Below are 14059 nucleotides of genomic sequence, written 5' to 3'. Positions count from 1 at the left end.
CTTGCACATACTCTTGCCCCCCACGGGTTGGGAAACGCTGCTCTCGGGGGGGGGGGGGGGGGGGGAAGGCAAATAATGCGAGGCGGGCTCCCCGCACAGGCAGCAGCCTGGGGTCGTCCTGCGGGGGGTGGGACTGGTCTAGATAGCCCCGAGGCGCGGGGGAGGCGAGCAGCGCTGCCCGGGCGTGAGGGGCAGCAACCCCCGCAAGGGGCCATCCCGCACCTCACTCCACGCCGCAGCTTGAGGGCGGCCGCTCCCGACCAGCCTTTGTGTGCATGCGTGTGTGTGTACGTGTGTGCGTGTGCAGCAGCCTCGGCGAGGCCGGGCTTCGCCACGCTCCCGGAGCGACCGGCTCCCTCCTTCCCGCCGCCTGTCCCCATGCGAGTCACGTCGGGCGCGGGGGAGCCGGGGAGGCTCCGCGGGCGGACGTCAAAGGGGCCTCATGAATATTGATACGGCCGCCGCCGCTTTCGTCAAGGAGCAGAAGGAAGCAAGATGGCTGCCCTGTAGGACCGGGGGAGCGAGCGAGGCGCCCGCAGGCACGCCGCCACCCTCCAGCCGAGCCGCGGCGCCGCCACCACCGCCACCCACACCGCCACCGGGGCCCGGCGGGGCGCGCGGCAGCCAGCGCTGCCAGGGGCCGGGGCAGGCGCGCAGGTCAGAGCCGGCCGGCCGGCCAGGGGCGCGGGGGGCTGGGGCGGCCCGCGAGCTTCTCCCCAACATGGCTGACACTTCGGCACGCTTTTTATTTGCACCCCCCAATACTCCCCATTTGGGGGGTTCGTGAGCTTTGCGATCCCTTCCCCTCGCAACTTTGCCTTGACCCCCAGCAAAGGGACGTCTCCCTCCACTTGTCCTGCTCCTTTTGTTGTTGTGCTCTCGCACTGCTCCCCTCAGCTGCCCCCGCAGCGACCTGCTGGAAATGTGTCTCGGCTTTGGGCTGCTCCTTCCCCCCCCCCCCAGCCCAGCTCCCTCCTGGTCCTGCTTGTTTTATAGATAGATATATATATAATCTGTGCCTGGGCTTTGGGCTGCCTCTGCCCCCCCCCCCCCCCCCCCAGCTCCCTTCTGGTCTTGATTTTTATATACAATACGGGTCTGAGCTTTGGGCTGGGGTTTGTTTTCTCCTTCCTCAGGTTGCTTCCAGGTTTAGGAAGGGGGGGGCCCTAATTTGAATTTCTGCTTGGCTTTTCTTCCCCCCCCCCCCACTGTCACAGTGGCTTTTTTTTTTTCTTTCTCCCCCTTCCCCTCTTAACACCCTCCAAGCGGCTTTTCCTTTTTTCTCCCCCCACCTTTCCCCTCTTTACACCCTCAAGATAGCTATTCTCTGTGCAGGCTGGTGGCAGGCTGCTGCTGCTGCAGCATTGGTGGTGCTTATTGCCCCCAGGAGGGTTGGGGGGTGGGCAGAGAAATAAAGGAAAAGAGAGTTTCTTTGGACCCCCCCCTCCAAAAAAGAGAGAGAGAACTCCCCCCCCCCAATAAAGCCAGCTCCCAAACATACAGGCTGGGCTTTGGGGCTAGTTTTGGAGAGTATCTGGGAGAGAATGCGTGTGTGAAAGTCTGTGTGCTGGCTTTGTGCTTCTCATGAATCAGCTTTCATTTGGTTTACCGGTGAGTGACAGGCAGACACAAAGGCAGGCGCAGTCAAAGGGGGAGAAAGACGGAGAGAGAGAGGGGTTGGGGGGGATATGGAAGGGAATTGTGGAGTTGGAGGACTACAAGTTCAGGGGCACTGAAGGAAATGAAACCCAATCCTAAGGGAACAAGAGAGAAGTGGCAAGGCGATTTGTAGCAAGCCCTTCCTTTTTAAAAATTCTTTTCTCATTGCCATCTGCAGCACGCTTTTTGTCATCGTTGCTAAATCCGGTGATCTGGGCCACTTGCACAAAGGGCTCAGGAGGGGAAAAAAAAAACACTTTCTTACGCATATTTGGGGGGGGGGGGTGCTTTTGACCAGGTAAGGCAAATCCCTATAACCTGCCACAAAATAACACTCAGCCTTTGCTGGATTTGGGAATGGGAGTTAAAGCAGTGTGTCCTGCTCTTGGGTTCTGTTAGCACCAAGTTATTCTAGTCACTAGCAGTCATTTGTTTTCATACCCATGGGTAAAAGGAGGATTTTCTGCTTGCTGCTTGGTTCTTGGAAATGTTGCAAGACTTTTTTTATGCTAAGTATTTTTCCTCTTCAGAGTGTGAGGTCGAGGGAAGAAAGCTGGTGTGGTCTAGTAGGCTTCCATTGACATGTTTCAACCAAAAGTCTCGTTATGAGATTTTTCTTTTCCGTGATGAAGAGTATGCAAATGCACACTCTGATAACACAGTGTGATGTGGAGGAGAGAAAAGGAGCAGTGTATGTGTGTGTGTGTGTGTGTGTACACTCACACACACACACTTTTTAAAACTAAAAATTTAGGAATTGAAAGCTGAGGAGATGATGTCCTTAGAACAAGCAGGTCAGTGGGTGTTGTTAACTGGCTAATGAGGCTATTACATTTGCATTTTAATGGCAGGTTGACTTACTGCAGGGGGTGGTGGTAGCTTGTATATTGATTTGTGTATTTGCATGTGTATTCCATGATGACACTTTCCTTGGAGGATGTGAATTGCAAAATAGGACATGTTTGTAAAAGAAATTCAACAAAGAGGTGTTAATGGTGAAGAGCCATGAATAAACTTCAGTTAGAAGGTGTTGAAGACGATCAAAGGTGAAGAAAACCACACTGTAATGCATACCTAACCCCTTTAAATTACATTCCCAAAACTATTTGTTGAGTATTTCACTTGTAAATCATTCTTCTACTTATCTCTGAGAAGTTAAGCAAATTTGTTTAAACAATGACACATGAGTTTCTTTTGAAGAGTAAATGTCTACCTCTTTTGTATCTCCAGAAGAGCACAGTTCCTTCACTAATCCTTATGGCTGTTTATGCTTTTTTTTTTCTTGCTTTTTTAAATAAAAGTCAAGAATATCATTTTTAGGATAAATGTCTGTTTTCTTGGGGCTGTTGGTTATAGCTGTGTTGGTCTAAGGACATAGCCAGATGAGGTTCTTTGGGTAAATGTAGTAGTATCTCTTATTAGCTTGCCCTAACAACCTTAGCAAGCTTGCAGAGAACATTTCTTCCAATTATTTAGTTGGCCTAATAAAAGATACCACTTTCTTGCTTCTCAACACTTAAAGATATCATGTGCCCCTCTGTGCCCCCCCCCCCAGTTATTCTTATTGTTAACTTAATGTGCCTGTAAATTGTTGTGGCTAATAACAATCGCTTAATAGTTTAACACATCATCTAATGGTAAAAAGAAATGCTCCTTCTTTCAGCTGTTCGTCTTAGACCTGTAGCCCTTTAATGTAGTTGCTCCTGTCTTTGAAAACTTTCCATCAATGTGGATTACCTTCCTAAGAACAAATCTAAACACTTAATATTCTTAGAGCCTTCACGCATTTCCTTTAAGGCAGATGGACTTATTTTATCCCTTGCCCAAATTTAAATTTTACCATTATTTTATATGCAGTCCGTTATATTTTGAAGATGACTTTATCTATACATACTATTTTCTGTGCATCAGATTGTTTGTCGTCATTAATATAACACTTTGAACATGTTTGTTTTTTTTAATGAAAGTACACATACCTTTTTATTTCCTGTATAGAAACAACAACATAATTAGTTCATTGATGAGTAGCACATAGCCTCTTTCCTTCTGCTGCTTAGGAAATGCAGTGCCATATAGAAGAAACCTTTGTAGAGCAGTTATAGAGGGTTACGTCCAAAAAAGTAGGCTTGGGGGAAAATACGAAAAGTAAAAGTCAGTGGTGGTTAGGTGGTGCAAACTGATTTCTCTCTCCTTTATTCATTGGACATGAACCGCCGTTCAATGGAAATGACTGGTCTTGAGGAGTGACACCAGTGAGCAATCAGAATAGCTCCAAGGACTGCAGACCATGTGTGCATGTGTTACCATTTCAGATCATATTTTTAATAAATATTCAGAAGAAGGTGGGGAGAAAGGAGATATATTCATAAATTTGCCAAATGACTGTTGTTAATTATAAGGCCATTTAACTAGAACTTTGGCATTATGTTGGTTCTTGGCAAAGAGCCAGGAGAACTGGTATTGTTTTGATATCATGTGCATGGTCCTAGACTTTTGGCATGTCAACATTGTTTAAAGAACAAGGAGCATGTACCCACTGAAGAGTTGTTTTGACGGACAGATTTCCAAGGTCTCCCATTGGCACCAGTGCTGTGCTGGGTAATAGAAACAGTTGGTTGTAAATGTTTTGATTTCAGCGTGCAGAACAAGGGAACTTTGGAGTTATCCCCAGAACTGGCATTTTAGCAGACAGAACTAGAGAGATTGCATTTCTCAGTTACTCTGAGCTGTCATAGTCAGAAGGCACTGCATCCTCTTTTTGAACTTTTAAGACTTGCCCCCTACAATATTAATGAAATGCAAATGGCCTTAAAAACTCTTTCAGAATAAAATATGCTCAGATTTTCAGTGCATGGATTGTAGATGGTACACCAGCACATTTTGGGAGTAGTTGGGAGTGTTTCATATTTGATCTAAATCACTTCTGTTTAAATGGCAGTAGAGTGGTTTCCATATAGGGTGTGTAAATACGCACTTTAAATCATTTGCTCTGTTAAACTGTTAAGTAGTATACTTTTTGTTTTTACAAGAGAAACGAGGGCCTTCTTAAGGCATCTATTTTTCAAGCTAAAACTTTGATGAGTGGAAATTGACAGCTCTTCCAAAGTAACCCTTTCCTTCCCTCACCCCCTGCCATTTGACTGCTAAGTGAGGTAGCAGTAGTGAAACTTCTTGCAAGCCAGCTTTACAACTGAAGTCTTAAAGTGTTAGAATAAAATTGCCAAGTTTCAGATAGAGTCGGTGGTTATCTTGGAAACTGCTAGAGAACACAACCACAAATGATTTCATCAAATAATATACAGTATTTACTTTAGTCCAACTCTCTGATTGCTGTTAAGGCACTCTGCCACCAGTGAGTGTTGTGACATCACTTAGGAAAGCTATGTGCTGGTTCTGAAATGGAGTGGGATGTACTGTGATTCAGAGAGAAAAAAAAAAGACTGTAGTCTGAACCAGAGTGAAAGCATATGACTGCATCATGGCTGGAAGCCAAAAAAGGAATTATGTGAATCAATCATATTTCTAGTGTTTCTCTGATCCTGTGCTGTATGTTGCAGTAAACATCCACCTGCCCACTTAATTCCATTTTGAAAGAAATCTGTTTTTACACACACAGTGGGTTTGGGGGCATTGGGACAAAATATCATAGTTTGGTGTGTCTCTCAGATTATCATTGAGTGCATTTGTAACGTGTGTAGTATGTTCCAGACAAAACAGTAGAAGAAATGGAAAGTATCACTGTAAGTAATGGTTTCCTCAGTGGCCCACTGAAAAATGAGAGTGAGAGAGAGTAATTTCTGCTACATTTGGGCTCCCAGACACCCTGATTGCCTCTTGTTAATTACTGTAGTCCCTAGGACAGCTTAATACATACAGACATCTGAGGTTAAGTAATGAAACTGAACCTGTGATATAAATTGGACTACTCCTAGTTGATGATGTACGGACTATAGAAAAGGGCTGCTTGTTATAAAATTGTGAAAGTGTGTATTCTGATGTATGGGGGCGAGCAAGGTGAAAGAGAGTGGAAGAAATTAATGTTAATTAACATTTCAAGTGGTTTCCAAACCTTCAGGAGTAGAAGCATCAAAGCAAATTGTGGTAGTGTTGAAGTGATATTGTTGCCATGATGATTTAAGAGAGATGCTAAAGGCAAGAATCCTTGTGGGTGATGTATTTTATTGGACCGATTAGATGGTTGGTATAGATATAGGCAAGCTTTTGAGTATCATAGTACCTTTCCTCTGGCCTAAGATGAAATAACTAGGGTTATATAGCCTGGAGAAGAGAAGACTAAGGGGAAATTAGGTAAGTCTTCAAATACCTGAAGGGTTACTAAAGAGAGGATGGAAATGGGCATTTCTCTGTGGCTACAGGAAACAGGACTAGGTGTGACAGACTCAACCTGCAGCAGGGGAAACTTAGGCTGGAGATTAGGACGAACTTTCTCACTGTGAGGGTAGAACAGGCTGCCTAGAGAAATTGTAGAATCTCTACCCTGGGAAACTTTCAGAAGTGGGTTAGACAGACACTTGGCTGAGATGCTTTAGTCATGGATGATTCTGCCTAGAACAAGGGGGCTGAACTAGATTACCTTGTGAGGTCCCATCTAGCCCTACTTTCCTATGATCCTATTAAAATAGTCTCAGTAGAGTGAATAAGGAATTGGAAGAGTGAGTGGGGCTTATGTTGGGTCTTAATCCTTTTTCTTAAAAGTTTTTATTTCAAGTGGTATGAGCCATGTAATAGACCTGTCATACACTCAAGTTTATCAGGAAATGAAAAATCAGCACTTCTGAGTTTTCACATCTATATTTTAGTGCTTCCTTTAAGAGAATGCCTCCATATATCTTTACCAAAAGAAGTGTTCGATGAAAGGTGCATTGCTTCATAGGAACTCTTGAAGAGAGAAGTACATATCCATGATGAAATGCACGAGAATACTTCCCATACTCCTTAAGTTCTGGAACATGTCTGGATTTTACTATTAAAAGCATTCTTAGCACCCTGGCTCTGAGGAAATCATCCAATACTGAAGTAAGAGTTGCCTAGCTTAAAAGAGTAAACCAAGTTGCATGTGAATGGTGAAGAGGGAGGCTGAATTCACAGAAAGCCTGCAGCACAAAGAAAAATCATTTTGCACTCTTTCTACATGACGAGATGAAGAATTGAGTAGTTAGATAAGCTTACAAAGTGGACCTTAAAAAGCACCACAAAAAAGCTTACAACACATGTGGGTGAACTATCTTAGTTTTTTCTAATTAGCATGATTGATGTCTATAAGTGTAACCTGAAATGCATCTACCTCCTTATGTGCCCACTACTACCTTGCACAGATTATACAAACCAATGTAGGTGTCTGACCACTTGTTTTACTAGAGGGAGAATCTAGAGTATATAGTTTATATTTAAGCACAAGTTTTTCATGTGAAACCATTATTTTACATCTCATTCATTAAGATTAGAATGATCTATTTTCTGATAATGCATAAAAAATTGGAGTTCTATTTGTTCTCCAAATATTCTGGCATGTGATACCACAAGTAAAATAATGCCAGAAATGGATTTGGCATGATTGCAATAACACCCAGGCTTACCAAGTGGGTAAATGTTTTAGGTTCAGATGATGGTTCACCACGTGGCTGCATGCACATGGTTATAATGTTTACAAACAGTATCCCAGAATTCCTAGTGACTGCCCTGATACGGTCAGTGAACGCAGAGTCTAAGGAATGTCCTCGCTCCTTGCAGGAGAATAAGGATTGTAAATGTTAGGATCTGCAGAGAAAAACCTACTATAATTTAGTTTTGGCTGAACTTTCTGCATCTGTATTGCATTGTAGACTATGGATTCGTTTGTCAAATATGTTGTTTTCCATTCCTTGAATACAAGGAGAACAGTGAAAGCATGGTTTGGAATTGTCTGACCCAAAACATTAGTCAGGTTTCAGACAATGTCATAAAAGGTGCTCAGTTGAGGCTTTTTTTTTGTCTCTGAAAATTAATAAAAATTCCATCATTGGAAGCTTTCAACACAAAGAGCCTACAATACAAGGATTCCACTGTAATTTCCCCCCCCTTAATTGGGAATGACTCATTGCCTCTGAATAGTAGAGTGGTCGTAACTTTAAAAACAACCCTCCTCCCCCCAAAAAAAGAAATGTTGATTTTTTTTTTTATTTTTTATTTTTAATATAAAAAGTCCATATGATTCAAATATTTGAAAATACTTACTTAATGAGACATGTTCACATACACACAGGCGTTTTTGTTGCGAAAGATTGTGAGGTGAGATTCTCTCCTTTAAGAAGCAGCAAGCAGCTCTATAGCAACTTCTGGATTTGCTCAACAAAAAGAACAATGCTGTCAATCTGTTTTAGAAAGAGGTGGTAATTATTTTTTTAGTTTGCCAGGATGGTTTCAGGAAGCACAGATAAAATAAATCTGTTGGTTGGAAGTATCCCAACAGACCAGTATAGTTCATACCTCACTATGGATTTGGCAAAAAGTTGCTAAACAGGTTTTGGTGTAAGGAAAAACAGAGAGAGGCTTTAAGTCTTTACCAAGCATATTGTTAGACCTTACTGGCAGAAGTTCCTAAAGCATTATTCATCCTGCAAACATTAGTTCCAGCTCCAAGTAGGTTTTCAGTCGTTACTTTCTCAGACAGTTCTAAAGGCTCTACAGCTGTTTTTTTGCAGACAAGTCCTCCGGAAGGTATGTATTGCATATTGCATGCTTCAAAAAACTGAATCCAGAGAACTTGGTTTTTGTTTCCTGTTTTTTTCCAATGGACAGGAGAACAATTGGTGTTTGAACCTACAAGCAATGGGATCCTAAGCATATTTTGATTTTTATCAAGATGGGTGTTGGTATCACTGTCGTAAATCAGCATAAGAACTATCTTACCTAGTCTGTTGTATGTATTTTGCTGCTATTTAGTTGTATGTCCTCATTTGTTTCACGTTGCTTCCATTGTTCATTAACTTAATACTTTACTATTTTATATTTTGCATTCTGGATGGGTTCTTTTTGACATTTCATTTCCTTGAAGCAGTTGTTTAGTATTCAGATCCTATTCCATTAAACTCTTCACCTGGCCCTTAAATGGGTTGTCTTGTTTTCTCTTTGAGTATTTCTTGAGCTCAGGTTCTTATTAGGCCCATAGGAGTTGAATAGAAAAAGAAGGCAGGCAAAATAAAGACCATGGGAGAGGTTGGGTAAGATAAAAAGGGATGTCTGTGTATGTTGCCTTTTCATTCTTGCTTTTGGGCCTTCACTTCAGAAAGAGAGGCAAAAGTACTGATTAATTATAATATTAGGCCTCATCCTGATTTCATAGACATTAGGGCTGGAAGGGACCTCAGAAGATCATTGAGTCCAGCCTCCAGCCCCAGGGACAGGAAGTCAGCAGGGTCCCAGCAAGATTTCTCTTGAAAGCGTTCAAAGTAGGTGCTTGAACCACCTCCATTGGCAGGCTATTCGAGACTTTGGGGCCTTGGACAGTAAAGAAGTTCTTCCTTATGCCCAGCTTGAAAAGGTCTTGGAGAAGTTTATGACCGTTTCACCTTGTCATCCCTTGGGGTGCTGTGGTGAACAAATGGTCCCTCAGATCCTGGTGAGCACCTGTGATAAACTTATAGGCAGCCTGTGCTTTTCCAGGCTGAAGAGTCCCATAGCTCTCAGCCTCTCATCATAAGGTCTGTTTCCTGACCTCTGATCATGCGTGTGGCTCTTCTCTGGACTCTTTCAAGCTTCTCCACATCCTTTTAGAATTGAGGGGCCCAAAACTGAATGCAGTACTCCAACTGTGGCCTCACCAAGGCCAAGTACAATGGGAGAGTGACCTCCTGGGATTTGCTTGAGAAGCATCTATGGATGCAAGCCAGCATTTTGCTCGCTTTACTAGCAGCAGCATCCCATTGCAGGCTCATGTTCATCTTGTGGTCAGTCATGACCCCCAGGTCCTTTTCATCCATAGTGCTATCCAGTGTAGCACTGCCAAGCCTATAAGCATGCTGCGGGTTTTTCTTCCCAAGGTGGAGAACCTTGCATTTTTCAGTATTAAACACTATCAGGTTCTCGTCCACCCATTTCCTGAGCCTGTCCAGGTCAGCCTGGATTGTCCTCCTGTCATCAGGTATGGATGCTGTACTCCAAAGTTTGGTGTCATCGGCGAACTGGCCAGTCCAATTCAGTGTCCACATCATTAATGAAGATGTTGAATAATATAGGTCCAAGGACAGAGCCTTGAGGGACCCCACTGGTCACAGGGCACCACAACAATTGACTTCCGTCAACCCCCACCCTCTGGGTCCAACCACGGAGCCAATTCCCCAGCCAGTAGCTCGTTGTGAAGCCGAGGCTGCAGTTGGCCAGTTTTGCCAAGAGGTGATCATGGGATACCAGGTCGAAGGCTTTTTTAAAGTCGAGATATACAACATCATTCTCCTCTCCCTTGTCCAGATGACAGGTCACCTGGTTGTAAAAGGAAATAAGATTGGTCAAGCAAGACCTACCTGCAACAAACCTATGCTGGCGCTCTCTCAGGATGTTGCCATTGGCCAGTCTCTTAAGAATGGCCTCTTTGACAATCTTTTCTAAGACCTTTCCCGGGATAGAGATATGATATGAGAAGGAATTTCATCCTGGACTTTAAAGGCCCTAAATTACCACACTTCTTTTGTTCCTGCTCCTATTTTTCACTTCATTGTTTAATTGGTGCTTGCTCTTCCCCTGCCCATTTCACTTCTGTTTGAAGTCTTAGGTTTTGAACAAAAATCTAGATGTTTTGTAAGCAGTGACTGCATATTTCTTCGGGGGGCACCCCTATGACCTACTGTTCTGAAGAAAAGGAATTGTCTCAGTAAAACAAAAGTTGCTCCCCCACAAATGTTGTTGAGGCTTACATAACCATGAAACTACTCTGAGGTTTAAAATACACACAGAATTTAGAGAGAAGGCACTGTACTCTTGTAAAGGAACCTGCAAGAGTTTAAAATACATAAGAGTTTGCCCTTTGTTTAATCCTTTGTGGTATGTTAAAAAGACTCAAGTAGTTGTTTGGTTTTGTTTTCTTTAAACAAGGTATTTCTTGCCCTGGTTTTTTTACATCTGAAATTCCAAACATGTCTTGTTAGAAACATGGCAGAGTTACTGAAATGGTAGCATATGAAAAAAATCAAGCAAGTGAAAGATATGGGGAAGAGCTTATAAACTTACCTGGTTTTTCACACTTACTTTCTTCAAAACATTATGCAAGTTAAATAAGTCTCTGCTAAAGATTCAGCACATAGCTCATGTGTGAAAGTACACAGGACAGTTTCCCAATAGGGAATATCAGACTTTTTTTAATGGGGGGGGAGAAGTCCTTTCAGGCTTCTATACATCTTGAAAAAGGTGAAAAACTATACTCACTTGTGCCTTTTTCTGTACATGTCATCTTTAATGTAGTGGTAGCAATTCTGGGAGAGCAGGAAAGAAGGGCAAATAAGCATTAGAAATGAAAACATCCATAAATTGTGAAGTAGTTTAATTACACTTTTGTCTGAATTTTTCCCCATTATTTTTGAGTAACACTTGAGATAAATGAAAGATCAGAGAAATAAAAAGTGTGTTTTTTCTAATGTGTTTACTTTGTGCCTCTGTCAGCACCTTAAATGTAAAGGCAGTTCTCCGGTTTCTTCCTTATTGTCAGTTAGATAGACTGTGATCCCGCAAACTGCTCCATGCTGCCAAGCCCTGGTATTTGCCCAGAGCAACATTGATTTCAGTGGTGCTCTGTAAGGGAGTAAGGGTCTACTTACACGGAGCAGCTTGTAGGAATGAGGTATGAACCGGCTGGTGTTCCATTCTCTAGCAGTGAGGGTGGTGGTGTGGGGGGAAAGAACATAGTTGTTGCTTTTAAAAAAAAAAAGCGGGGGGGGAATGCACTTAGAGACCATACAGGAGAGCAGAAGGACTCAGGGTAGAGCCTTAAATCTAGTTTTTATTTTTAAAAAGTGTTCCAAGTAGTATTTGGTTAATGATTTCTATTTAAAATACAAGCCCTGCAACAAATGGATTGCACAAACATTTTGTCTATGGACAACTGGATCTATCACTGCTCACTGTAGTGTGTGTTTTTTGGGGTTTTTTTTCTTTTTTCTTTCCTTTTGAGACAGTAAGTGCCAGATAGTGCTGGTTGGAGACCAGTTTATTGGATTAAATGGACCACAGTTCTGATTAAGCATTCCTGAAGTTCTTAAATATAAGCAGTGAATTTGTGGGGCACTTCATGCCAAATGAGAGACCAGAGTTCCACTGTGTTGGGACTTTACAAACATAAAATAAGTCGGTTTGTTTCACTCTGACACTTTCTTTTGCAGTATGAAATTGGAAAGTGAGAGAGTTGTGGTGACAATGGGTAAGAATGTTAATAGCTCACATTTAAGTGGAGACGGTCTATAGAGGGGGAAGGGGGGGGGGGGGACAAAGACCGAAGCCCTTAGTAGAACTAAATGTTTTTAGGAAATAAAAATTATTGCTGTTATGTGTGATGCATGCTTTACAAAAGTGCCTTGAAGTCCTGATCTATATGAGTTTCTGCCTAAAAGACCATAATATAATATTTAGAAAAGACGAACAAAGAAAAAGAAAACGACGAAGAAACAATAGTTAGGAGCTAAGGCACAGAAAGATTAAGGAACTGATGCAGAGCCCTTTGAAACCTTGAGGAATCTTTGGATTCACTTCAGTGCTTGTCAAACCCTACATGGCTTTGCCAAGAACGCACAGGAAGCTTGTGGTAGAGGTGGGAACTGAACCCAGATCTCGTGAGTCCCAGCATGCTAACTCTGTTACCCTTCTTCCTGCCCAGGCATACTCTTTTAGATAATGTTCTCTGCTTACTGAGATAACAGAAGTATCAGTTTTAAGAAATGGAAACCAGAAGAAGGAACAAATAGCTTTTTCCCTTATTTCAGAGGCAAATTTTCATTAGCATTTCTGTCCATGAATGAGTATGCATCCCCTGCCCCCCCTTGCTCAACATATCCTGTGGGTTGTTGTGTTTTTTTTTTCCTTTTTTTTTTAATCTGGCACCACTCTGAAACAAAATGATACAGCAAATTATTCACCATGAATCATTCCCCCTCCCCTCCCCCCACCCCAAGTGAAATAGATATGGAAAAGTAAATATCTCCATTTTACTGGAGAAACATATGCCTCTGTGCCCCTCTAACGCGCACACAGCTAATTTGGGTTAAAAATAGTATGTTGCATCAGCTAATTACAGTGTGTGGGTTAGGGGTGCTGCTTCTTGAGTATCATCTCAACAAGCAAGGTACTTGGATAGCTCCCATTAACCTTTAATACCCTAAATCTTTTCATGCATCCTGATGAGTTCTCCCACAGTCTGTGGACTGTTCCCATATGTTACCTTTCATTTGGCATGTGAATTATATTATGACTTGGATTATCATTTTAAGGCCAGTCAGAGTTCATGAACCCTCATGCCAGTATCATAGCTAGTAGTGGAGCTCATCAAAAGAACAAGTTTCCTTTGTTGCCTAAACTGTTCCACTACCTACATCAGAGAACATACAAACTAGGATTGGTGCTGGCAGGAGGGGTCTGTAACAGAATCCAAATAGAGCTAATAGCCTTTAAATGTCATCTGTTATCTCCTGAAACCTGAATCATAGAGAGTAAATTTATCTCTCTCTTCCTTCCACCAGTCCTTTACACTGACACTTGGCTTTTTCTTTAGTCTTTTTTGGGGCTATCTTAGGTAATCTCTAAACTTTAGTTTGCAGTGTGCTTGCAGAGATGATGTATCTGGTAATTATGATATATGCAGTCATTCATTGCATGGTCCATTTTTAAATGGTGTTCTAAACTCTAACAAAATAATTAAATTCAGACACTAATGTTATAAATACTGAGCAAGTCACTGGTCCGTACAGTGTAAGGAGTTTTTCTTCCATTATTTAGGGATCTATTTCTGCTGTCTACCTCTTCGGAAAAAACTGAGAGAGATGCATGAAGCTTTTTCTCTTCCTTATTGGCACGGCGTTTCTTTCTTATTCAAGAGTTCTCAGATCCAGCCAGAGTTGAACCACCACGTGGGTGTTGCGCACATGGCTGCACTGTTTACAAACATTGTCCCAGAGTTCTCCAGGGCTGTTACGTAAGGGTTGGGAGAGTGCTGTATTTCAGGAGTCAGCTGTGTTAGCCAAGATTCCGAAAGTCCATATTTTTGGACAGGTTTACGATTACTGATAGGCACCATTGCAAGTCTTAGGATTGACCAGTCAGCATATTCTGTGAATAAATTCAGATTAAATCTCCTTTGTTTTACATTTAAGTGATATTCAGCACTGAGATTTAGAGCGAGGTCATCTGTGGAGAGCCAAAAATA

At 42.4% G+C, this 14059-nt stretch overlaps 1 protein-coding gene across 2 annotated transcripts in view; it reads left to right on the top strand.

Moving 5' to 3' along the window:
- Positions 1-520: 520 nt before the first annotated feature.
- Positions 521-14059, top strand: part of TET2 (tet methylcytosine dioxygenase 2) — a 91431-nt gene continuing 77892 nt past the window's right edge. The window contains exon 1 of one of the 2 annotated variants that reach the window (XM_059722149.1): positions 521-657. The gene's annotated coding sequence lies outside the window, so the exon portion shown is untranslated. The remainder of the gene's footprint in view (positions 658-14059) is intronic. The other variant, XM_059722147.1, reaches the window with a different exon arrangement.

Source organism: Alligator mississippiensis, chromosome 2 (assembly GCF_030867095.1).
Source record: "Alligator mississippiensis isolate rAllMis1 chromosome 2, rAllMis1, whole genome shotgun sequence".
NCBI lineage: Eukaryota > Metazoa > Chordata > Crocodylia > Alligatoridae > Alligator > Alligator mississippiensis.
The sequence above is the reverse complement of the archived record's forward strand: the minus strand, read 5'-3'. Positions and strand labels throughout refer to the sequence as shown.